Raw genomic sequence first — 27,166 nt, 5'->3', positions numbered from 1 at the left:
GCTGCACTCGGCACATGGAACTACAATGTCACATCACTCCCTGTAAAGAGTGGCCACTCATTGGCTGAGCTGACACATGGCACAACAATGTCACATCACGCTCCACAAAGAGTGGCCACTCATTGGCTGCACTCGGCACATGGAACTACAATGTCACATCACTCCCTGTAAAGAGTGGCCACTCATTGGCTTAGCTGACACATGGCACAACAATGTCACATCACGCTCCGCAAAGAGTGGCCACTCATTGGCTGCACCCAACACATGGAATTACAATGTCACATCACTCCCTGTAAAGAGTGGCCACTCATTGGCTGAGCTGACACATGGCACAACAATGTCACATCACGCTCCGCAAAGAGTGGCCACTCATTGGCTGCACCCAGCACATGGAACTACAATGTCACATCACTCCCTGTAAAGAGGGGCCACTCATTGGCTGAGCCGACACATGGCACAAAAATGTCACATCACACTCCGCAGAGTGGCCACTCATTGGATGCACTCGGCACATGGAACTACAATGTTACATCACTCCCCGTAAAGCGCGAAAACACATTGGCTGAGCCGACGCATGGTACAACAATGTCTCATCACGCTCCACAAAGAGTGGCCACTCATTGTCTGCACCCAGCACATGGAACTACAATGTCGGCGACTTATGAATCTGGCCGACCTGTTTCGCTCAACTCTAGTAAATACCATGGAAAGTCAACACTGTAGTAAGGTTTGAAAAAAAAGCTGCAAAGTAAGAATAGAAGTGTTAAAAGTTTATTTCTATCCTTTAGCAAAATGCAAATTGAATAAACAAATCAGAAATTTAAAACAATATCAATATTTGGTGTGACCGCACTTCAAAATAGCATCAATTCTTCCAGGTACACTTGAACTTGAGTCAGAGATTTGTAAGATTACAGTCAGGTATATGAGTAACCAGCTATACCCGGCTGGTGATTTAGGCTGAAACAGTCATTAGCTGAACCAGAAACAGCTGCGTGGGAAAGCTAAGACTGGGTGAGGAACAGACAAACTCTGCTACTTGTGAGGCTGTGGAAGAAAGTTTCATGTCGCAGCTCGTACACCATGGTAAGACTGCGCATAGCAACTGGACACAAGTTTGGTACAATGCATCAGCAATGACTCTCAGGCCAACATTTCCAAGCACACTGGGGTTTTCAGATATGCTGATAAAGTCTTTTGAAAAAGAATCAAGAAATGGACAGTGATGAGGACAATAGATGCAATGGTCGACCTAGGAAACTTGCACCAGACGAAAGACACATCATGATAAGTCCAGAGCACCAGAACATTTGAATTATCTCATTTTAACATAAGGTAGATTGTTGGTAAAAGTGCTGGAGAGTAGCACAATATTTAGTACAGGCATGATGGAGGTTCTTTACAAGTTTCAGGCTGCATTTCGGCAAATGGAGTTGGGAACTTGGTCAGAATTAATAGTGTCTTCAATACAGAGAAATAAAGGTAGATGCTTATCATTCATGCAAATACACCAGGGAGGCATCCGATTGGCTCCATATTTATTGTGCGGCAGGACAATAGTTCCAAACACAGAGCCAATGTCATTAAGAACTATCTTCAGTGTATAGAAGAACATGGAGTCCTGGAAGTGATGATATGGACCTCACAGAGCCCTGATCTCAGCATCATCGAGTCTGTCTGATATTACAGGAAGAAATAGAAGGATTTGCATAAAACTACACCCTCAGATGATCTGTGGTTAGTTGTCCAAGATCTTTGGAAAAATCTGCCTGCTTTTGTTCCTTAAAAACAGTGTATAACTCACACCAAATATTGATGGCATTTATATGTACAATATATATTATTCATTCACATTTCATTTTGTTAATATGTAAAAATAAGCAGGGCCGGCCCGAGAGATTATCGCGCCCTAGGCGAAACTATTTTGTTGCGCCCCTACTGTTCTTGGCAGTAGATGAAAACTTGGGATATAAATTTAGGAGCAAAATAAACCACAACAACAATGATTAATTAACTCTCTCCTAACTCTTTAATCTTCTGAGAAGTTGTATAGGACAAATATATACAAAGTAATCAATAACACAAAACAAAAACGACCATAGGTAATTAAAATTTATGTTTCCTTGCCTTTTTTTTTTAAAAGGATGACACTAAGTCACCGAGATTAATTTGTTTAGCAACTTCAGATTCTATCGAAATTGTTGCCAACCCAACCAACCTCTCTTGCGTCATATTTGCCCTTAAATATGTTTTAATTAGCTTTAGTTTTGAGAAGCTTCTCTCTCCTGAGGCCACGGACACAGGCAGAGTCAAAAGAATTCTCAACGGTTTTTCTTTTAAATTTATGGTAAAAAAAATTATGTACACTTTTCTTTCCATCCCTAAAACTTTTTGCCTTTTGAAAAGATTTTTTATAATTTTTTCTATTTTTTCTCTAGCGCCCCCTTTGGGTCGGCACCCTAGGCGGCCGCGTAGTTCGCCTATACGTTCGGGCCGGCCCTGAAAATAAGTATTAACACAACTAGCTTTTAAAGCATTCTTACTTTGCAGCATTTTTCCACACCTCCTGCCTAAAACTGTTGCACAGTACTACAGTTATTATTAGTACTACTGTACAGTTATTATCTCTGTAAATGTAAGTTCACACTGGGCATTTTTCAGAGCTTTTTCCTGCAGCAAAACCTGATTTCCTGGCAGGAAAGAAGCTGCAGAAAACCATGTTTTCCTTGTTTTTTTCTGTGTTTTTGCTATTTTTTTTGCTGTGGTTTTGGCATGCTAGATTCGTCTCTTGTGCATGCTGATAAAGTTTAGTGTTAAAAAAGTCCTATTCTAAAGAATCATATTTTGACACAAAAAAAAGAGCAAAACCTGATACCTGCATTTTTGTGTGTTTTTTTCACCATTTTTTCTCCACCCATTCAGTTCAATGGGTGAAAAATGCAGCAAATAACGCTTGAAAGAATTGACATGCTCTATGTCCAAAAAAAAAACATGCAAAGCACAAAATCTTGATGACAAAAAAAAACAGTGTGTGTGCATGAGATTTCTGAAATCTCATAGGCTTTGCTGGTACTGTAAAACACAGCTGAAAATGTGCATAAATAAGCAGCAAAAAAAAAAAAACCACTCCAAAAATGCCTGGTGTGAACTTAGCCTAATGGTAAAATCTTATACAATACAATGAGCAGATTCTTTACAGTGATTGCTAAATGACTCAAAAAATGGCATGATTACGGTACACTTTTTTCTCCCTTAAACTAAAATAAAAGTTAATATAAATGTAACTCTTACGTACTAAAACTACAACTTGTAGCAAGAAACAAGAACGCATATAGTGAAGCTTGAAAACAATATAAAAAAAAATTAAGGCTGCTACAACTTTGAATGAACAAAAACTAAAAAAAGATTGATCATCTCAGCAAGTGCTTTACAAAAGTGTCATTGTGTATATGTGGCGCCCCTGAGGGTCCAGTTGCAACAGAGGTACTGCACCTCATCCAGAGGTGTGGTACCCTGCTCTCGGGTAAGAAGGGGATACTACCCAGTACCCACACACTAGCACCCAACACTAGACCTCTCCAGGCCAGGGAGGGACTAGGTAGGTGTGGGTGGAAAAAGCAGAGAAGGGAAGGAGCTTAAGGGACTGACAGTTGGAGGAGTGTAGTCAGTTGGTGCTGGGGACAGGAGCAGTCCCTAGAACTAGAGAAGCATGAAAAGAGAAAGAAGGGGTCCTAGGGGCACGAGAAGTGAGGAATCCACCCGTGACACCCGAATCCACGCTGACTGTAGTCGGGTGGAGGGACCAATTTGCAGTATTGGACCGGCCCCAGACTAGTGGAGAAACTGAGGACTCAGCTAGAAAACCGGAGGTTGTGGTGACTGTATGTGCGACAGCCAAATCCACAAACATTCACTGAAAAGGCAGCCAGATAGGATCAAGGGGACCAAGAGAACATCGTCCAACAGGATCCGAGGCTGCTGGCTTGGGAAACTGTGTGTGAGGTGCAGGGCAGGAGAGGTGGGAGCCAGCGCAGTAAGATGGTCAGGGAAGGAACATCAGAAGGGGGTACTGGTACAGTGTACCCCAAATTACCAGAGAGCTGGCTGGGCCACCGACCCGGAGGACATAGCTTCCTTGCTGGGGATTGTAACTGGAAGAACTCTGAGTAAAAGTATGAAGACTGCGCTGCACTCCACTGTGTCCTCCGATTTATTTACAGCGTCACCTGCCTTGCACTACGACCACCACCATCTCATTTAACACAATAACTTCCCTGGGGCCTAGCTCTACCCGGGGAGAGCTGTACCAACTCTGCTGCACCACCAACTGCCTCAGTGGATCTGAACTGCAGCGTCGGCTATATTATCATTGCCGAATACCACGGGTGGCGTCACAAATTATTCCCATCTTTATTCCCCAAAATCATCTTTATTTCCATTGCATGCCAAGGGCCACGGACAAGGTCACTGCTGCCGTGACATCCCCCGGAGAACCGACCAGCCCGGACCGAGTGCCCCACAGCCCTGGTGGGCATTGCATATGCGCTTATGTTATAGTTTTGTGCACTTTTTAGAAATGCTATTGTGCAGGTTTTATATATGTGTGTGTAGCATGTAAGTGCATGTGCAATGTATTATTTTGAGCATATTTTATATATATTTGTGCCTAATGTGAATATGCATGGAAACGTGTGTGTACATGCAGGTGGGGACTCACACAGTGGCATTTTACAGTCAGTGCTCTCCCCTATAAGTATTTGCCATCAGCAAAAATTCTATATTGATGTTTGTGCGACATCTGAACAACCATTGTAATAAATCAACTCTTTAGTTACTACAACTACAGTAAAAGCCATATTAGGGCTAGAGCTATACGTTAATTTTGGCTTACGACAGTCATTGCGCAACCAAAGTTCGCTTGATGCCACATTTGAACACCCACGCTACCACGACCAAAACAAGCTACCACGACCATGTCACAAAAAATCCATGCTTTTCTGATATTTTTGTGACTTGTTTGTTGCGGCCTTGGTCGTACAGGTGTCGTAAAGCAAACCCCATTCACTTCTATAGTACGGCAAAGCAGCAAAAGCGTCTGGTGCCCCCATTGTTGCCGTGTAGCCCTAGCTTTATATGTGTACATGGTGGAACTATTATCCCTTTGCATAAAATATTAGGAGATGCTGCCACTTGCATGCACAGCCGGACCCTATGTAAAAAACAAAATGAGCAAGTACCTTGTAAATAAATAATAATAGTATATGTAAAACAGAGCACTTAGTTAACAATATTTTGATGAAAAAAAAGCATACAAGCCATCCCACTACGACAAAGTGTCCCCAATCAGGATGGTACCTAAGTCTTGTAGTTCACTATATGTCAGCAGACGTCCAGATAGATTAGGGCATAGCATGACTGGGTCCCGACTGTGCAGCCACCCGTCTGCGGAAAGCTATTTAAACAACATGGACGGCACAAAAGGGGGAGCCATGCCCCTGTTTGTGCAAAGTACAAAAAAATGAAACAAAAACCAAAAAAATGCGAAAGCTCATTTTTTTGGGTTTTGTTACATATAAAGGAATAATGTTGCATCAGCTTTAGCCATTAAAAATCTATTGGCTGTCCTTCATTTTGCCATATAACAGAACTAAATATTTAGTCTTTTAAAATATTTTTTAAAGTAACAATTGCAGATAAAATAATAGAAATTGTGCAGATCTGAAGCAAAGTGAATTGAAGAATTACCAGCGGGTGGCAGTATCTGACCACAGTATAACCTGCTACACTGTGCCGTGTCTTACTGCTTGTGTAGGACAGATCGTTCACTTAGCAAAATTTGCTTTATTATTTGGTTAATAACTCCATTTTATAACTCATGTTTATTCAAAATCAACTTTTCACCCCCAAAAATCTTACTTAATATGTATGTTGGTTTATGTTGCTGATATTAGTAACATTATTCATTGAATTACCGGGCTTCATCGTCCTGACAGGCGGCATGTATAGGGAATCAGAGGTGCATAATTTGACATTGAATGTAATATTTTGCATGTACCATGGGACATTATTACTTGTGAAGTTGTGACTACAGAGTTTAGATATATCATTGACTGCCTTTTCTGCAGTTCAGGACTTTCATACAAACCATCAGGATCATTACAAGATAAGTGTGTCTTACAAACTATTTAGTTCATCGGTCTATATAGATGTGAGCACATACCAATACCATGTTTTTATAAAATATGTGTAATGAAATCAAAAGATGGCATCTCAGTATCAAAGGAGCTGTCCACTACTGAACAACCTCAGGTTAATGAATTCAAGACCTAAAATACCTACTGCAGCAATGTTTGCGACGCTCTTTACGGAGAGTGATGTGACATCATTGTGACATGTGCAGCCAATGAGGGCCCATTCCTCAGCTGTAGCTTCTACTATTACCCCAGAGAGAACGTTCACCCTGGTGGAATATTGGCGAGCTGCAGCCAAAGAGTGGACACGCATTGCCTCAGCCAACGCATGGCACAACAATGTCACATCACGCTCCGCGAAGAGTGGCCACTCATTGGCTGCACCCAGTACATGGAACTACAATGTTACATCACTCCCTGTAAAACGCAGACACGCATTGGCTGAGCCGACACTTGGCACAACAACGTCACATCACGCTCCACAAAGAGTGGCCACTCATTGGCTGCACCCGGCACATGGAACTACAATGTCACATCACTCCCTGTAAAGAGTGGACACTCATTGGCTGCACCCGACACATGGAACTACAATGTCACATCACTGCCTGTAAAGAGTGGCCACTCATTGGCTGCACCCGGCACATGGAACTACAATGTCACATCACTCCCTGTAAAGAGTGGACACTCACTGGCTGCACCCGGCACATGGAACTACAATGTCACATTACTCCCTGTAAAGAGTGGCCACTCACTGGCTGCACCCGGCACATGGAACTACAATGTCACATCACTCCCTGTAAAGAGTGGCCACTCACTGGCTGCACCCGGCAAATGGAAATACAATGTCACATCACTCCCTGTAAAGAGTGGCCACTCATTGGCTGCACCCAGCACATGGAATTACAATGTCACATCACTCACTGTAAAGAGTGGCCACTCATTGGCTGAGCCGACACATGGCACAACAATGTCACATCACGCTCCGCAAAGAGTGGCCACTCATTGGCTGCACCCTGCACATGGAACTACAATGTCACATCACTCCCTGTAAAGAGGGGCCACTCACTGGCTGAGCCGACACATGGCACAACAATGTCACATCACACTCCGCAGAGTGGCCACTCATTGGATGCACTCAGCACATGGAACTACAATGTTACATCACTCCCCGTAAAGCGCGAAAACACATTGGCTGAGCCGACACATGGTACAACAATGTCACATCACTCCCTGTAAAGAGTGGCCACTCATTGGCTGCACCCAGTACATGGAACTACAATGTTACCTCACTCCCTGTAAAACGCAGACACGCATTGGCTGAGCCGACACTTGGCACAACAATGTCACATCACGCTCCACAAAGAGTGGTCACTCATTGGCTGCACCTAGCACATGGAATTACAATGTCACATCACTCCATGTAAAGAGTGGCCACTCATTGGCTGAGCCGATACATGGCACAACAATGTCACATCACACTCCGCAAAGAGTGGCCACTCATTGGCTGCACCCTGCACATGGAACTACAATGTCACATCACTCCCTGTAAAGAGGGGCCACTCATTGGCTGAGCCGACACATGGCACAACAATGTCACATCACACTCCGCAGAGTGGCCACTCATTGGATGCACTCAGCACATGGAACTACAATGTTACATCACTCCCCGTAAAGCGTGAAAACACATTGGCTGAGCCGACACATGGTACTACAATGTCTCATCACGCTCCACAAAGAGTGGCCACTCATTGTCTGCACCCAGCACATGGAACTACAATGTCACATCACTCTCTGTAAAGAGTGGCCACTCATTGGCTGCACCCAGCACATGGAATTACAATGTCACATCACTCCCTGTAAAGAGTGGCCACTCACTGGCTGAGCCGACACATGGCACAACAATGTCACATCACACTCCGCAAAGAGTGGCCACTCATTGGCTGCACCCAGCACATGGAACTACAATGTCACATCACTCCCTGTAAAGAGGGGCCACTCATTGGCTGAGCCGACACATGGCACAGCAATGTCACATCACACTCCGCAGAGTGGCCACTCATTGGATGCACTCGGCACATGGAACTACAATGTTGCATCACTCCCCGTAAAGCGCAAAAACACATTGGCTGAGCCGACACATGGTACAACAATGTCTCATCACGCTCCACAAAGAGTGGCTACTCATTGTCTGCACCAAGCACCTGGAACTACAATGTCACATAACTCTCTGTAAGGATTGGCCACTCATTGGCTGAACCGACACGTGGCACAGCAATGTCACATCACTTCTCATAAAGAGCGGACACGCACATCCAGTTGGAAGAATGTCTCAAGTGGGGTACCACAGGGCTCTGTCCTGGGCCCTGTATTGTTCAACATCTTTATCAACGATTTAGATGAAGGAATTGAGGGTAAACTGATTAAATTTGCTGATGACACAAAGCTAGGAGGGATAGCTAATACTCTAGAAGAGAGAGGGTGGATTCAAAAAGATTTAAATAAACTGGAGAAGTGGGCAGCAACTAACAGAATGGTTTTTAACAGGGAGGAATGCAAAGTACTACATCTGGGCAATAAAAATGAAAAAAGCATATACAGAATGGGAGGAATAGGGCTAAGTGACAGCACATGTGAAAAAGACTTGGGTATTCTAATAGATCACAGACTGAATATGAGTCAACAGTGTGATGCAGCAGCAAAAAAGGCAAATGCAATTCTAGGATGTATTAACAGAAGCATACAGTCTAGATCACGTGAAGTCATTATTTCCCTCTACTCCTCTTTGGTCAGACCTCATCTGGAATATTGTGTCCAGTTTTGGGCACCACATTTAAAAAAGACATCAACAAACTGGAGCAAGTTCAGAAAAGAGCGACCAGAATGGTGACCGGTCTGCAAACCCTGTCTTATGAGGAAAGGTTGCAGGATTTGGGAATGTTTAGTTTGCAAAAGAGAAGACTGAGAGGAGACTTAATAGCTGTCTACAAATATCTCAAGGGCTGTCACATTGTAGAAGGATCAACTTTATTCTCATTTGCACAAGGAAAGCCTAGAAGCAATGGGATGAAACTGAATGGGAGGAGACACAGATTAGATATTAGAAAAAACTTTTTGACAGTTAGAGTGATCAATGAGTGGAACAGGCTGCCACGAGAAGTGGTGAGTTCACCTTCAATGGAAGTCTTCAAACAGAGGCTGGACAGAGATCTGACTGGGATGATTTAGCGAATCCTGCTTTGAGCAGGGGGTTGGACCAGATAGCCCAGGAGGTCCCTTCCAACTCTACGATTCTATGATTGACTGAGCTGACATGTGGCACAACAATATCATCTCATCGCCGGGAACAGCAGTCCAACATCGCTGGAACTACACCACTTCAGGGGTAACTATAGTCTGCTTTTATTTTATGTCAAGTCTTCAAATTGATTAAGCAGCAGTTGTCCAGTAATTTTTTTTCTGTATATTTATACATTTTATTCTTTTCCTTTCATATAGTATATTTTTCTTATTTATTTTTTTTCTATTCTTTGGTTCTTCTTCCTTTTTTCCCTCTTCCTAAGCATTCAACTATTTTCTCACAAATAAATATTTTTTTGTTATATTTAATAATATTTTGACTTGCTATATTGTTTTTGACCACTAAATGGCTGGCGATAATATATATTTTCTACCATCATTGTCAATGTTACATTTATACTTATTTATTTTTAATTATTTTAATTATTTGTATTATTATCACTCTTCTTTTTTTTTTTTTTTTAGAATTCTATTTACTTTGTCCTAATTTCACCATTTAGTCAATAAATATTGCCATAATGGGCCATTTTACCTTTCCCTTTGCATCTCCCATTTTATATATGGCACACTAGGCTTCTGGTTTGTGTGCGTGTTGGCCATGACATTGCCTCTTGCCCGGCATCCTGACATGCGCAGTGGGACATCCGGGATGCCGGGCACGGTGAATGACACGGTGACAAGTGGCTGACATGAGCCTGCTCTACACCAGAACACCATGTGTTTATTATAAAAGATGACTGAGGGTAGTACCCCAGTACCCCCTGATGAAGCTATATGCGAAACACATGTCAGACTGTGTGGTTAGTCTTTTGTCCATGAATTATGGCTTGTTGTGGGTACTTTTGCTTTTGTGCTGCTGGATATTTCCTACCGCTCTCTATGAATGTTTTTTTCTCATATCAAGGGATTTTTAATTATGGTTATTATGCTATTCAGTTTCCAAATCATGCTTTGTGTTCCTACATCATGTTTCTCATTATTATGTACATTTTGTTCGCAATTGTACCCTTACTTCCTAATTGATATATTATATACTTGGTTTGATTACATTATGCAAATGTGGAATTTATCATGTGCCACATTGTCCATTTTTTCTGTGTTTTCTTGGGTGTTTTTAACCTTTATATTTTAGCAGTTTTGTATATATTTGCTTTTGCGTAATAAAATTTGATATATTTTCATATGTGGATTGTTAAGCATTTCTTTTGGTGTAAGGAGTAATTTATAGTTAAATCTCTTAAGTTTGAACTGTTTCTAAGTATAATTGAATTAAACATTTTTGTTGATGCTAGTATTTATAATATTTCATGTACAACCATTGCACCTTTAACTCAAAGCTACATTTTTAATATAGTGAATTTCAAGGCTACACAAGCTCACAAGACTATTTACAGAACATCTGGTGCTAGCCTTCCATAAAACTTAAATTAGATTGCAGTGAACTTTAGCTTCAGTCTACCGTTCTTCAGAAGACGGTGTGTGCATAAAAAATGATTTTGTGGACATTGTGAAAAATACTATATTGAGATATCTATAGGAGAATATTTCATTTATAAAAATAACTTGTCACCTGGTTTTGTTCTCTTTAGATTTTAAGTTTTAAAGATGTTTTATTAGAGCTAACCTAAACTAACAATAGCAGGGATAAAATGACCAATCAGGACATTACAAGAAGTAAGCTCCATCCCTGCCCAAATAACAACACTTCCTGTTTCTGCAAGAAACCTGTGCCATCAGATTTCTCTACCTTCTGCCGAATAGCTAATGAGCACATATAAAGGGAAGAGAATGTGTGGCTCAATATTTTCTTGCCTTCTGATAAAGTTTTGGGTTTGTAAACGTGAACCTTTTAGAAAGGGTTGTCGCAGAAAGTCTTTGGTTATCACTTGAGGTGCTAACTTAAAGACTTAAAGAGGAACTTTCACAAATTTTAGCACGTTAAACTAGTAACATAATGCATTAGTAGCTGAAGAGCTAAATAAAACATTTGCAGCACATACACATTTCACTACTCCCATTTACAGCATTATATCCTCCTATTCCCAACAAACACAAACTCCTGCACCAATTCTGTTCCTGTTACTCCACTTGCTGTGCCCCATTTCCTGTACTTCATAAACATTGGTAACATAGTAATACCTCCAATTTCTCCCTTGTAATGTAATTGAGTGTCATCTTCTAAAGTATTAATGCCCCCCTATGTATCCTTACAAAACAGTAATGCCTTGCATGCCCCTTTTAAATTAAACCCTCATAAGGGTATGTACACATGGTATCTTCTTCAGGCATAATTCCACTAAAAGAGCACTGCAAAAGTGTCAAATAAAATTAACATAAAGCCCATGTAAGACTCGCGCCCAGACTGGTTGGTGCGAGTGAGGATTGTGGCCCCACTGTACCACAAACCAGACTATCCTGGAGGAGGATGACTAAGCAGCTACCTCGGTGTTCACTGGAGCTCCTAGTGGTGGGGTCAGGCTTGTGCGGCAGGTAGCTGCCAGGTACCACTCCAGGGCGGCGTCTGGCAGTAGAAGCTGACTCCCAAAGAGACAGGAAATGTAACAACAGGTGCAGGCAAGTACTATAGATATACTTTCTGGCTCAGCTGATATATAGATAGGCAAGTACAAGTGGACATGGCTGGTATACAGGCAGATCGGTGCAGGCAGGTACGTCTGACACTCTGGCAGGCAGGCAAACACAACTGACATTCTGGCAGGCAGGCACGGCTGACACACTGTCAGGCAGGTGGGCACGGCTGACACTCTGGCATGAAGGCGGGCATGGCTGACATTTTGGCAGGGAGGCAGGCACGGTTGACACTCTGGCAGGGGGGTCCAGTTCAGACTGGAGTGACAGGAACAGTTTAGGAAAGGACTGGGCCACAGACAGGTATGAATGGGATACATGGACAGGAAGGACCCAGTTCAGACTAGGAACAGTTTCAGGAAGGACTGGAACACAAATACGACTTGAACAAGGGAACAGATAGGACCCAGTTCAGACTGGACAGACAAGTAGCCGCAAGTGTGGTACAGGTGCAGAGCAGCAGGTGTGTAACAGATGCAGAGCCACAGGTGCTGAACCAATGTAGAGCCGCAGGTGAGGACAAACAAGAAAACCGCAGATGCGGTCAAGCCGGAATCCGCAGATGTGGTCAAGCAGGAAACCGCAGAGGCGGTCAAGCAGGAAACCAAAAACTACTCAAGCATAGGACAATAACAAGAACGAATACACACAGGACAGACAGGATAGAGTTCACATTAGACCAGGACAGGTACGAACAGGACAGACAGACAGGACCTGATTCACACAGGTACTCACAATGGAGTAGCAAGTGTACACAAAGATCACAAAGAGAACATTGTATAGAGACAACAGAATAGAGATACCGTAGGAGCAGGTTCCGATACTGCAGCTTCTTAGAGATAGAAGCAGGGACAGACACTGCAAGTTTACTGAATAGGGACACACACAGCAGGTAAGGGAAAGATCCAGACTTGGTACATACAGGTACAGGGATAGGAGCTAATTCAGACAAGGACAGACACAGATTTAAGATTCGGGCCTGGGTACTCCGCCCCCAAGGTGGCGGAAACCGGAAAGGTCAGATACAGGTATAGACTCAGGGTATCGGCCTGGGTATACATCTCCTAGGGTGGAAGAAACAGGGACAGGCAAGATCAAAAACAGGACAGGACCTGGCAACCCAGCAGTTGCAAATAAACTGAAAGAGAATGTTGCTCAGGCACCTTCCCATTGGTGGAGGCGACTGAAGTACCAAGTGCTTCTTAGCAATAGGATGGGGGCACATTAGGAATGTGCACACTGTCTCTCACAGAATCAGGAAGGGCAGGCTCGGCCACCCTAAGCATGCAGCCAGGAAGTATGCACACTGCAAGCAGAGGGCATGGAGCTCACAGCAAACAGCAAGCAGAGACAGGGAGAGAGAAGACAGAACTCACTGCATGGCCATAAGTGTCGAGTAAATCAGTGTATCTGCCAGGTAGGGGATGGAAAGCCATGCAGTGATGCCGTCAGGGATGTTACACACAACAATTTCAAAATGACATTGCTGTGCACAAGTTCCATCGCATATCACTTCTGTTAATCGTTTCAGGCTTCATAAAGTGATTAAAAGAAGTAACATTCTCATTCTGAAGCTGCCCTTCACATTATAGAACAAGAGACACCTGTGGCAGAGCCACAGCTGCACCAGCAAAGCCACCTCAAGAAAATCAGCACTTTCATGGGAAAGCTGCAACGGCATCTAAGTCACAATATGCACATAGTTTAAAAAAAATGATGACTTTTAAGTGATCCCTTAACAAGTAATAATACGCAGAGTGCTCTATATAACATAATATTGTCCTAACTGTATCATGAAAAATAATTATGCCCCCATCACTTTAATAATTATTAATGCCACCAAGTACTCCCAAAACAATATTGCCCCCAGCGTGCCCCAAAAATGTAACAATGTCCCTGAGTGCCTGTTTAAAAGTATTGTCACAGAAAGAAAAATATACTTACCCAAGTCCCATTTTCGGCTCATTGGCCAAGTCTACACTCTCTCTCTAAGAATCCAACCACGAGCAAGGAGACACTAACATTCTAGGTTTGCCTCCGTTGTTCTGTAGGCCAAAGTACTTGTGGCCTACAAGATAGAGAGTAGTAGAACATGGAACTTATGGCTCACTGCTCCACCACAAGTTATAATTGTATAGTCATTCTCTGAACGCTGACACAGGTGACAGAGGCACCTGCCTGGGGATTCATTAGTGGACCTGAGGCGACCACCTTACAACCTCCGTCCGCCTACACTACTTCTCCTGATGGATGCTCTGAAGCAGATGTGAAGAGCGCCTTGGGTCAATCTTTCCGTTGCCATCAGCAGAAAAATTAGAACAGCCCCTCTGATAATTGTTAAATACATAATATCTGTTGCTGCATCTTTAAAATGAAAAAATAAAACAACAACATCAGATTTGCTGCACTTTTGTCACAAAATGCCTCCTTTATCTTTACACATAGGATGCCAGAGCAGATTGTGTTTCTACGATAGCGTGCCATATGCGGGAGGCAGAATCCAAAATTCACATTTAAAGACCATCTCCCTGATATATCTTTGTTGATCTTATTCTTTACATTAGCATAGGGAATGCTTTAAAATTTATTCCGAGCGATTTTACCAATATGCCATATGCACAGAGCAAATCCTTCTTTTGATTCTGTGTATAAAATATTTATCATTTGGCGCAGTCATCCTCTGGCGCAGTATTTGCAAATTCATTTCCATTTATTCTGAGAACATGGTAAATTGGATAGAAATGAGAGCCATTACATCTGCAGTAGCTGATTACCAGGTTTTGTTTGTGCTGCCGAATCTACAAATTGATGAAAGTCAATGTAATTTAAGATTACTAATGGCATTAATTTATACACTCTACCTGTAGCACTGGGGCCATGCACCGACTGATCGGAATAGTCTGATGAAATCTAAAATATAGTCAGGAATTATATCAGGCAACGATTGACAAACTGGTGGTAAAAAAATTCCATAAAGGTACTTGGAATTAATCTACTGTTCATTTTCAGGAATGTCATTGAGACATGTCAGAAGATAGCCCAGGAGGGGCTCTGTGAGTTGGGATTTCAGAATAGAGGGACACCTAATACTCTATGGCTTTTAACATTCACATTACAACTCCACTGAAGTTACAGGAGCTGCAGTCAGAATTACAGAAGATTCAGAGTCTCACCGCAAAATGCCGAAGGGGAACGGTGCTTGACAAGGCAACAATCTCTAGGGGTCCCAGCTCATATGGACCCCCACAGATACTTGCTCCTTACATGTCTCAAAGAGAGAGAAAAGCATAGGTACTCTAGTGTGTGAAGTTCAAAACCTTATATCTTAAAAGTGTTAAAAACATACAAAACAGGCGCATTTATGGTTTTTTAAATCACTAAAATAAAATAAAATAAAAATAAAGGTGCACTTTCTGGCCATAAATTATGTGATGTACAGCCTTCTTCTAACTCCACTTCTAACATCGAGACCCGTGACATGATAAATTGCATCTTTTTAGTTCTAAGGATTAAGATGATCTAAGGGAGAAAGACATTTATAGACAGGACAGGAGTGATGCTCAAACTTACCGTAGGTCAAAATCTAGCTTTATCCATTTTTATTAAATTCAGAACACTTGGTCCTTGGCTTTACCCCATGCTCTCATAAACTTATGGCGTGGGTTAAAGCTCAGATGCATGAGGCGAAGGTGTTGGAGCGCCCGTTTGCTGTATGCATGAAGCAACATTATGAATAAGACCCAGGCAGGGTCGAAACGTTTATTACAATTTAGGCTGCATCTTCCTGCACCTTTTTATGTCTGTGCGTACGTGATTTCTAAGCATGAAATAAATTATTTGCATATCTAAAGGAGTGTGATGAATTACTATTTACAGTTTTCGGGGATTAGACGTCCCACTTCACCAGCACCTCCAAATACCCAACTGAGTGCACGCCAATCTCTCTTCCTTAGGATTCAGAAGTCTGCCGTTACAGAGTGACGGCAGACTTGCTCTAAAACCCCTTTAATACTGTGACGGTCCATCATAGACTCAGCTGTATCAAAGTTCTTGGTATGACTGTTCAATTATTTCCTATGGTGTGCCCTGTAGCTGTGAAGATATGCCATGGGCACTGCACCACCAGAGACTGATGCACATTTGAAGGCGATATTTCTATGATTTCCTTCTACAGAGACACTTAATACTAGAGACAGGATAAGACCGTCCAGACTGGGTACACCTTGTAGAGGTGGGATGGCTTTTACGCTTATTTTTAAATCAAAATAGTGTTAACTACAGTAAGCATCCTACGTTAATTACACGTACTATTACTTTTTTATGTATTATAGCGGTATATGCTCATTTTGTTTTTATCTTGAGCCTTGTCTGTGAAATGGCCACAGTGTGAACATACTCTAAAGGCCCCGTCACACTAAGCGACTTACCAGCGATCCCGACACCGATATCAAGGTGTCAGGATCGCTAGTAAGTCGCTATATGATCGCTGGTGAGCTGTCACACAGACAGCTTCACCAGCGATCAGCCCGGCATCGCTGGCCATCCCTTTAAAAAATAGAATCAAAATAAAAAATAGTTATTCTCACCTTCCGACGTCCCGTTCAGCCATCCTGCCTCTCTCCACACTACGGTCTCAGTGATCCTTTGCGAGAATGACCGCGAGATGTCACGGTCTCGAGGGATAACAAAGTCTCGCGGTCATTCGTGCAAAGGATCACTGGGACCGGAGCGTGGAGAGAGCCAGGATGGCTGAACGGGACGTCGGAAGGTGAGAATAACTATATTTTTTATTTTTTTTATTATTTTTTACACCTGATCGCTGGTCTCCCGCCTGTCACACACAGCGATGCGTGCTGGCCAGCGGGAGACCTGCGACCAAAGAAATGTCCAGAGGTTTCTTCCAGCGATCAGCGATACCGGCAGGGGGGCCGCTCGCTGATCGCTGTCACACACAGCGATCTCGCTGGTGAGATTGCTGTTACGTCACAAAAGTTGTGACTCAGCAGCGACCTCGCTACCGAGATCGCTTAGTGAGACGGGGCCTTTACGCATTGCACGTATACCAACTTATGATTCCGCTCATTTCTTTAGTTTTACAGCAAAGTTAGTATGGAAATTGAATAATTGTAGATAACCTTTCATCCCTAAATCTAATCCCTTTTCTAAATTTACAGAATAGACATTTGCAAGCGTTTCTTTGATAAGGATTGTGATTTTGCTATTGTTGAAGTGATCTGTCACAGATTCTGACCCTTTATTGGTCTATTGATCAGAGATTACAGATATGTCAGGATTTGATGCTTTAGAATTTGGATATGTCATAGTCCCCACCGTGGGAGTATCATCCTAACGCTGATAATACTTAAGAATTAATGGAGATGAGGTATAGTGCAGTGACAGATCTGGAGGGTAACGTCTGACAGATAGATGATAAATGGTGCACTTGAGCTTTAGACCGGTGATCAATTGAAAAGAGATTATGTCAGTCTGAGAGGAGGCTACATACATTCAAGCCAAATTTCTTGGCAGATGGCATACTAAAATGCTCATTCGGAGACCCTTGTACACGAAATGACAAATAGCTGCCTTTGTCCCTTGTTACTTTGCATGGTAAAATATTTGTAGAATTTTTCATACTGTATGAAATCAGATGATGAAATGTTGAGGTACCTGGTGTCATTGCCATGTACTGTACACACTAGATCTATGTTATTATCAATCATATTAGCATCATCACTTCTTCTCTGAAATAGATCTTGGATGTAGTAGCATCATCACTTCTTCTCTGAAATAGATCTTGGATTACCTTTCATCGCATTAGCAATGAGTCCCTTATAAAGTATAAGCTTGTCAATAAATGGGTTTAACTCTTGCAGCTAAGTATCAGTATACATCAGGAAATATCAGTGAGGCCATTATCAGACATAGGTTAGATTTTTAGTCCATCTGCAATACCCAGACGCTGTATGTTTTTACTGAATTATTTTAATGATCTAAGTTTAGTTCATAAATACAGGGTTGGCATTAACCCTTCCTATCACATCCAATTTTAATTTTTGCACCTTTGCTTTTTCCTCCACATAGTCATATGATGACTTGTTTTTTTGCAGTACGAGTTGTAACTTTGAATGATGTCATTTATTATACCATTCAAGCTGTTGAAAGAAAAAAAAAACAGGAAAAAGATTCCAAGTGTGATAAAATTAGGGAAAAAAATACAAATGTTTTTTAATATTTATTTTTATTTTTTAAATTGATTTTATAGTTCCTTTACGGTGAATACCACTGTGTTGCAGTATATAGTTTAAAAAGAACCTGTCAGCAGTTTTGGCCAATATAAGATGCGGCCATCACCTTTCAGGGCTTATACGCAGCATTCCATAATGCTGTAGATAAACCCTCGATCCAACCTATAAGAGAAGAAAAATAAGTTTTATTATACTCACCTACAGGGCGTTCATGTCCAATGGGTGTCGCTCCTCTTGGTCCAACGCCTCCCATCTTCTTGCGATGCCATCCTACTTCTTGCTTCGTGTGGATGACGTGACCCTGCATCATCCACACAGTCTCCTTGACATCGTGCTCCTGAGCAGACATACTTCTCTGCCCTGTTGAGGGCAGAGCAAGGTACTGCAGTGCGCAGGTGCCGGGGCTCTTTGACCTTTTCTGGTGCCTGCGCACTGCAGGACTTTGCTCTGCTCTAAGCAGGGCAGATAAGTATGCCTGCTCAGGAGCGTGATGCCAGGGAGCCTGTGTGGATGATGCAGTGATGCGTCATCCACACAAAACAAGAGGAAGGACGGCATCACGAGAAGATGGGAGGTGCCGGACCAGGCCCATCAGACCAGACCACCCTGCAGGTGAGTATGGTAAAAGTTATTTTTCTTCTCTTACAGGTCGGATCCGGGGCTTAATATAAGAATTGTTAGGTAGGGTGTTTAGATATGTAGACACAACTGCTGGTGGTTCTGGGGTCACAGGGGACCTGACAAGGTCCCTTTAAATAGGACTGCTGTCAGCTATATCTCCTTCCTTACACATGCACACTAAGCTGAGCAAGCATGTATTCTTAATGGGGAGAGTATAGTCAGCCACTGCCAGACACCTTTGATATCATCTTATCTCCCATGGGTTCTTTCTCCCAACATTATTCAAACTGCTTGCGGAAGAGATGATACTTCCAGGGTTTCATTCTCAGGCCGTGCTTTTTTAACTGGCTCAGCACTTGCTCCAGCCGTTGCAGGTGCTTCTCAAAGGTGGCTGCATAAACGATGATGTCATCCAAATAGATGAGGGTAGCCTCAAAGTTCAGGTCTCCCAAACATCTCTCCATCAATCGATGAAAGGTCCTGGGTGCGTTGATAAGGCCGAAAGGCATCCAATTGAATTCGAGCAATCTCATGGGCAGTATGAATGCTGTCTTTGCCCGGTCATGCTCAGACATGGGGACTTGCCAATATCTACTGGCCAGATCCAATGACAAGAAATACTTCGCTTTTCCCAGGGCAGACAACGATTTCTTGATTCTCGGTAGTGGGTACGAGTCTCGCATGGTGCAGGCGTTCAGTTTCCGGTAGTCTACACAGAAGCGCAGGGTCGCATCCTTCTTCCGTACTAAAAAAATGGGCGTGGCCCATGGACTTTGGCTCTCTCTGATGACCCAACTCTGCAGCATATGTGCCAACATCTCTTTCACTTCCTGGTACATTTGTGGTGGGATTTGTCGATATCGCTCCCGAATTGGTGCAGTGTTTCCCATTGGAATCTCATGGGTAATGGCTGTGGTACACCCAAAATCATCGTCATGATGAGAAAAAAGTCCTGATATTCCTTAAGTACTGCCTCCACGTATTGTACCTGTTGGGGTGAGAGTTCTAACTCAGCCCGCATCTGCTCCAGGATTCGGCATCCTTCTTTTAGGTGACTGGATGGCTGTTCAGAGGATACCATTACGGCCACTGTCCAAGGATCCCCTCGTTTCACTGCCAACTGCATGGCCTCTGGTTGTAATAGCTCTTCCAGCATTCCCATTACCTGTGCTACTTCACTCTTGGGCGAGAGTGTGAGATCATCTTTTCCCAGGTTGGCACATCGTACCGGTACATGACCATTGTGAACAGTGACTAACGTCCGCGCAATGATTAGCCCTGGAGGTAGCTGATGCATAAAAGCTGGCTCGATCTGCATTTCTACTCCTTCAAGAGGGGTACAGGCTCGGACATGCAGAGTGAGCACAGTCTGACCTTGTTGTAAGACGAGATTGGCGGCAGCTGGAATGTCCACCTTGCCCAATGTTTTTCCTTCACTCGACGTCTCTTTGGCCTGGCCACCCATATCAACTGTTGGAACACTTTTCTCGGAGGGGTGCGTGGGCTCCACTGATTCAGAAACACATCTGCCGACTCGCTGACCAGGATGTTCCTGAGTTCATTCAACATGTTCATTACTAAAGTCACAGGGGGACCATTGCCAGGGTCCCCAGTGGTCAGCACAACTCCTTTCCAGCCCAAATCCTTGCCGCACACAATGATTTGCATCCAGACAACCCCTGCGACCAGGATAGGCAACTGATTGGCCACCGTCAATTTGATCACTTGGCCCCATTCAGACTGCATCGCCTCGGGGAAATGTTGTCTGAAATAAGCCTTTGGTATGGTGGTTATTCGGGAGCCGGTATCAACTAAACAGTGGACGGCCTAATCATCTATTTTGGCTCAAATGAGAGGACTCAGGGAAACCAAACTTGTGGGACTTCTTTGTCTCCTTCCTGGCTGTTCAGGCTACGGGCGGTGCCCTCCAGCCACGGAGCCCACTAGTTTAACGGTGGAGGGATCTTCCCTGGTGCACGCATCCTTGAGTGTAATGTCCAGTGTCTCCACAGGTGAAACAGATTGGCGGCCTTTCTGCGCGAGGCTGTCTTGTTTCCTGACGGGGTTCAGGATCAGTTCTGCCTCCGGAGGGGCCCAAGGGTACTGAAGACTTGTTTCTTAAGTCGGACCATTCCTCTCGTATGTCCTGGATTTCCTTCTGGAATTCCCTCACCCAACTTGGTTCAATTGTCAGCGAAATGGATACCTACCCACTCCGGACCTTCCCCATCGGGACTGTCACCCTCTGCTCTTGCTCACGTGCATGCGCTTCTGCCCTAACTTCCAGAAAGGACATATGCGGATTAACCCCCAAACGCCCTTGCAAGGCCTGTTTAAGCAGCGGATCTCTAAAGCCTGCCACTAGCTGGTCACTCAAAATGATAACAAGGGGTCCTACGCCTACGTCATCCCGCTTAGCGATCGCAGCATGGCTCTCCTGCAGCGCTTTCATGTATTATGTCACAGACCCCCCTCCCTTTGGACATGGCTAAAAAAGCGCATGCACAATTATCCAACATCTGTGGGTTCCCGTGCATCTCCTCTAGAATTTGTAACACCTTGGTAAAGGGAAAAGGGTGTAGTCAGCTCACCACAAACTGTGTGTAAATTCATCTCCTCTGTCCACCACCCAGCATGGATCCAAATGAGCAGACAGAAACAGGAACAGGAAAAGAACGATCCAGCTATGCCTTGGAGCAGCTAAAAAATATTCTTTCTTCCAACATGAATAAAAATACATTCTGGCACATATTGTCAGGTATACTGTATATAAGAGCTGATCAATGCGTTTCGACAAAAGTCTTCCTCATGATCAAAGAAATCTGTTGTGAGTTCATTTTCCCCTTCATCATTGAGGTCTGATGAACTCCCTCTTCTGGTGAAGGAAGGTAGTGAGGCTGATTACCAAGCACCTGAGCAGGATGATGATGACTGGGTGACTGGAATTGCTGACTGGATATAAGGCAGCCGACCCCCTTCTGCCTTGCTGGTGATTTCTCAGAGGGATTCTAGGAGACCAGTCTGATTCCTGCTCCTCAAAAGCTAAGTTTTCTGCTCTGCTTTTTGCATTTGTGCTTTGGTTTTGTTTTGCCTTGTTTTTCTGGATTTCTGCCATTCCCTGCTGGGGTGAGCTGAATTCCTTTTTGCTCGGTCTTCAGAAAATACCTGAGTACTGATATAGTCTTTTTGAAGCCTAGCGTCTTCAGGGTTTTTTTCCCCTATCAGTCTGTTGGCTCTTGTTTTGATAGGGTTTTGGCGGATTGCAGACAGCAGCTTTTCTATCCTGTCCTATTTAGTTAGCTTGGGCCCCATCATTTGCTCAGCCTATCTTTCTATCTGTGTGAGTGTTTTTTCATCTTGCTTCACCATCATTATATGTTGGGGGCTGCCTATTGCTTTGGGGTCTGCTCTGGGGCAGTGTAGATTTCCCTTTCTGTCTCTAGGCTATTTAGTTCTACGGCTGTGATCGAGGGGTCTAGGGCACCGTAGGAACCCCCCACGGCTACTGCTAGTTGTTGTTGATAGGTTCAGGGGTCTTCAATCCGGTAATTGCCAACTTCTCTGGTTTTCTGGACCTAGATAGTATTTCTGTTTTTGCCTCCTATGTTGACTCATTCATAACAGATATCATGAGGAAGACTTTGGTCAAAAAGCTTTGATCAGTTCTTATATGCAGCATACCCGACAAAATGTGCCAGAATATATTTTTATTTATGTTGGAATAAAGAATATTTTTTAGCTGCTCCAAGTCATAGCTGGATCGTTCTTTTCCTGACCCTGGTAAAGGTGTCTTGCTCATGCGGGTGCTGGAATATGACGGAGCACCTTGCCTCTCCATCCAGGACATCCAGGGCCATCATGGCAATTTCTGCCTGCATCGTGGGGCTCATGGAGTGCATACTCAGCATACCCTTGACCTGCTCAGTCTAGTCCCATAGTAAAGTGTTGCTCCCTGTGAACTTTGGGAGATTGCTCAACATTGCCCCCCAGTGGTATACTGGCCCTTGGGGTACCCATAGCCACTTGGTCTGTTACTTCCATGCCTGTGGACTACATCCTGCTGACTACGCCAAGTGTGAGTAGGTGGTGGGAAGCAACAGGCAGAAGGCAGAGCAAGAGTTAATAGCTTTACTTTAACCAGGGGGATACTCCACATTGGGAGGTAAACAGTTAAATGACGAAATAAACGGTTAAATGCGAGAATGAACAGTTCAAAGGCAAAAGGATATGTTGAAGAACAATAGAGTCAATGACAGCAGTTTGCTTAAGTTAACTTATCCTGTCAGTCGTTTCGTAGGCCGTGGGTGTTGCTGGACGGACGATGGTGCCAACAACGGCTGGCACGGTGCTGATCTGATGAGGTCCTGTGGGAAATGATGAGCCGTCTTCTGGCGGCAGCGGTCGGTCTCCGGTACCTTCCGCTGAGCCCCATGTCCATTAATTGCTGTAGCCAAGATTGGGCAGGCCATAGCACTATCCGGGTCCAACATAGCCCAGAAAATGCATATAGGCAAGTCTGGGCACAAACATTTGTCCCACACCCGTTTTTTCTTAGGTGACACGTGCACTGTACTCTTGGACTCGCAGGTAATGTCACCTTGTTTTCTAGTCACCACCGGACACACTGCATGTCTCTCTCTCTCCTGTCTCCACTAGTGGCGGGGGAGGTAAGCGGACGTTCTCCACTAGTGGCGGTGGAGGTAAGCGGACGTGGAATTGCAAGATAGCGGTACGCCAGGGAAGAAACACTCTTCTCTCCCTGCCACGCGCTGTCTGTTCCCGCCAAGACTGACTGCTTCCGTACGCATTGCTGCTGTTGCCGCTTAGCCACACCCCCTACTTCCAGGTGCAAGGGTTTGTCCGGTCCCTTATGCTATCCCCCGGACAACAGAGGAGACAGCCCTGACAGTTCCGGACCTGGCACAGAACAGGTACCCGCGGCCCGGTCTTCCTCCTTACAGCTGTCTTACTTTGCTTTGTATGGCAGTAATTGCCTGGACAGTCAACATCTCCATTTTGTTTGCCTCTCCGCTGTGTCATTGTATGGATTTCCTTCATACTGTGATCAGTATCATAGAAAATCACAAACGAAAAATGAATTGATAAGTCAACTGAATTCCATGCAAATTTGTCCATCTGCATCTGTATGTAGCAAAAAAGGAATACATTGATAGACTGTATGACCATATGTCTTAAGGCCCCTTTACATTTAGCGAGGCACCAGCGATCCCAACCACGATACGACCCGGTCAGGATCGCTGGTGCATCACTAAATGGTCGCTAGTGAGCTGCCACACAGGCAGATCTCACAGCGACGTAGCAGTGATCGTTACTTACCTTTCAGACGCGGCGATCCTGACGTCCTCCCGCCCGCGTCCACGCATCACTTGTCGGCGCCACAGGAAGCCCAGCAGGAAGCGCCCAACGAGAAATGGAGCTGCCCGACCTCGCGCGATCAGCGACAGACAGCGAGGGAGCCGGTCGGAGGTAAGTATCACACATAGCGATATCGCTAGCAATATCACTGCTGCGTCACAAAATCGGTGGCGCTTTAGCTATATTGCTAGCGATATCGCTATGTGTAAAACCCCCTTTAGTAATACTATGTTACTGAAGGCAAATTGCTTCTTGGACATTGATAATTTGGTGCTTGTTGCAGTATACTCAGGGATTCAAATTTTTAACAGCAAGTTCTGTGTTTATGTGTAAGAAAACCACACCCATTTTTAAGCCAAACCCATTTTAAGCTACACCCATTTTAAGCCACACCCATTTACACACACCTTTTCCTCAAACATATACAAGTAGGGGCGCAGTCAAACAGTTGAAAAAAAATAAATTGAAATGAGATCAGAACAGTGCACATTCTGGCCAGCGGCTCTCCTGACCCGAGTGTGACAGCTGCATATATTTCTATGCAGCTGTCTCACTTGACTGACCGGCTGGCCAGGCTGTGCACTACATTCTGATATTAACAGTTCCCATCAAACACCAGATCACACATAACCAGCAGCTTTTGTTCTGGCCAAAATAATTTTTAAGCTGATACCACGACACGGGAGACTCTTTCGGCCGGGCCCTACTCTACTCTAAACTATTAAAAATAAGTACATATTTATGTATTTTTCTTTAAGGGAATGAGTCACATACATTTACATTTTTTTTCAACAACCATTAATACCACATACAAGGGACAAATATCGTCACACCATGACCAGACCACATATTACCACCACATAGTCACCGAATAATACCACATACAAGGAACAAATAACACCGCACCACGGCCAGACCACATATTACCATCACATAGTCACCGAATAATACCACATACAAAGAACAAATACCGCCACACCATGGCCAGACCACATATTACCACCAGATAGTGACTGAATACTACAATACTGATCATTAATTAAAAACGCAATGCTAAGTGCAATTGAATACAGGAACTCTGTATTTACTGTCAGTGTACAGGTAACACACTGACTCACCAGTGACATCTCTAGTGGAAGTCCTTCATCTTTGCTTTTCTTTTTCATCCAGCACAGACCGCCATCACCTCTTCCAGCCGGGACTCGTCTCTGCATGAAATAACACAGTTACCTAAAGCACGGCTTCCAGAGCACATTCCCCACTTTTTCCCTTTCTTCTACACTACACATCTGAATACAGACATGCACCCACCATTAATACATAATTGGTTATTATGCAACCCACCATTCCAAATATAAATTATAATCCACCACTGTGCACCCACCAACTATAAATGCCACTTTCCCCATTTAATATATAAATTAGCACCTGTACTCTTTCCCCCAATTCATTACCAGGCACTTCAATCTCAACGCCCCCCCACTATGTACCTCCCGCTCTAACCCTAACCCCGATTCATTATATTTACATGCTCCTCCAGCCTCAATTCATTGTCTTGTCTTTCTCTCCCACCCTCTATTCATTATCAACTGCTCTACCCCACATTCAATACATCACTTACTCCCCCACACTCAAAATTCTTTATTTGTTCTCCAGATAGATCATTTTCTCTCCTCACCCCCCACCTTCAATTCATCATTTGCTTTCCTCACCCCCTCACCTTGAATTAAATTGCTGTGCCCCGTCACTCACACTGAATTCATCATTTGCAGTCCCCCGTCCTCTCCCCCACATCATCATTTGCAGTCACCCCACTTTAATTTGAAGTCCACTTACTTCATCCGTTGCAGTCCCCTATCACCCCTCACTTCATCTGAAGCCCCTTCATCATTTGCAGCCCCCTCTCCCCCTTCCATTTAATCATGTGCAGTCCCCCTTACCCCCCCACTTCATCATGTGCAGTGCCACTCCCCCATCATCATGTGCAGTCACTCTTACCCCCACATCATGTGCAGTCCCCCTTACCACCCACTTCATCCTGTGCAGTCCCCCTTACTCCCCACTTCATCCTGCGCAGTCCCCCTTACCCCCCAATTCATCATGTGCAACCCCCTTCATCATGTGCAATCCCCCTTACCCCATCATCAAGTGCAGCCGCACTTCATCATGTACAGCCCCACTCCCCCTTCATCATGTGCTGCCCCACTCCATCATGTACAGCCCCACTCCCCCTTCATCATATGCAGCCCCACTAACCCAACTCCATCATGTACAGCCCCACTCCCCCCACTCCATCATGTACAGCCCCACTCCATCATGTACAGCTCTACTCCCCCACTCCATCATGTACAGCCCCACTCCCCCTTCATCATGTGCAGCCCCACTCCCCCCCACTCCATCATGTACAGCACCCCTCCATCGTACAGCCCCACTCCATCATGTACAGCCTCACTACATGTACAGCCCCACTACATGTACAGCCTCACTCCCCCCACTCCATCATTTGCAGCCCCACTCACCCCCTCCATCATGTAAAGCTCCATTCACCCCCCTCCATCATATGCAGCCCCATTCACCCCCCTCCATCATGTACAGCCCATTCACCCCCTCTATCATGTACAGCCCCATTCACCCCCCTCCATCATGTACAGCCCCACTACTTGTACAGCCTCATTCCCCCCACTCCATCATGTGCAGCCCCACTAACCCCCCTCCATCATGTACAGCTCCATTCACCCCCTCCATCATGTACAGCCCCATTCACCCCCTCCATCATGTACAGCCCCATTCACCCCTCCATCATGTGCAGCCCCATTCACCCCTCCATCATATGCAGCCCCATTC

General features: G+C 44.3%; 1 protein-coding gene across 4 annotated transcripts in view; it reads right to left on the bottom strand.

Annotated features, from left to right (window-relative positions):
- HS3ST5 (heparan sulfate-glucosamine 3-sulfotransferase 5) overlaps window positions 1-27,166 on the bottom strand; it is a 505,040-nt gene that overhangs the window by 23,850 nt on the left and 454,024 nt on the right. The window contains exon 2 of one of the 4 annotated variants that reach the window (XM_073575982.1): window positions 25,441-25,530. The exons of 2 other annotated variants lie outside the window; for them this stretch is intronic. The gene's annotated coding sequence lies outside the window, so the exon portion shown is untranslated. Of the gene's footprint in view, window positions 1-25,440; window positions 26,086-27,166 lie in introns of those variants that run through there. One more of the 4 variants, XM_073575983.1, reaches the window with a different exon arrangement.

The sequence above is a fragment of the Dendrobates tinctorius genome, unplaced genomic scaffold, assembly GCF_039654945.1.
Source record: "Dendrobates tinctorius isolate UK_male_01 unplaced genomic scaffold, ASM3965494v1 ptg000046l, whole genome shotgun sequence".
In the NCBI taxonomy this organism is placed as follows: Eukaryota; Metazoa; Chordata; class Amphibia; order Anura; family Dendrobatidae; genus Dendrobates; species Dendrobates tinctorius.
This window is presented reverse-complemented; position numbering and strand designations above follow the sequence as displayed.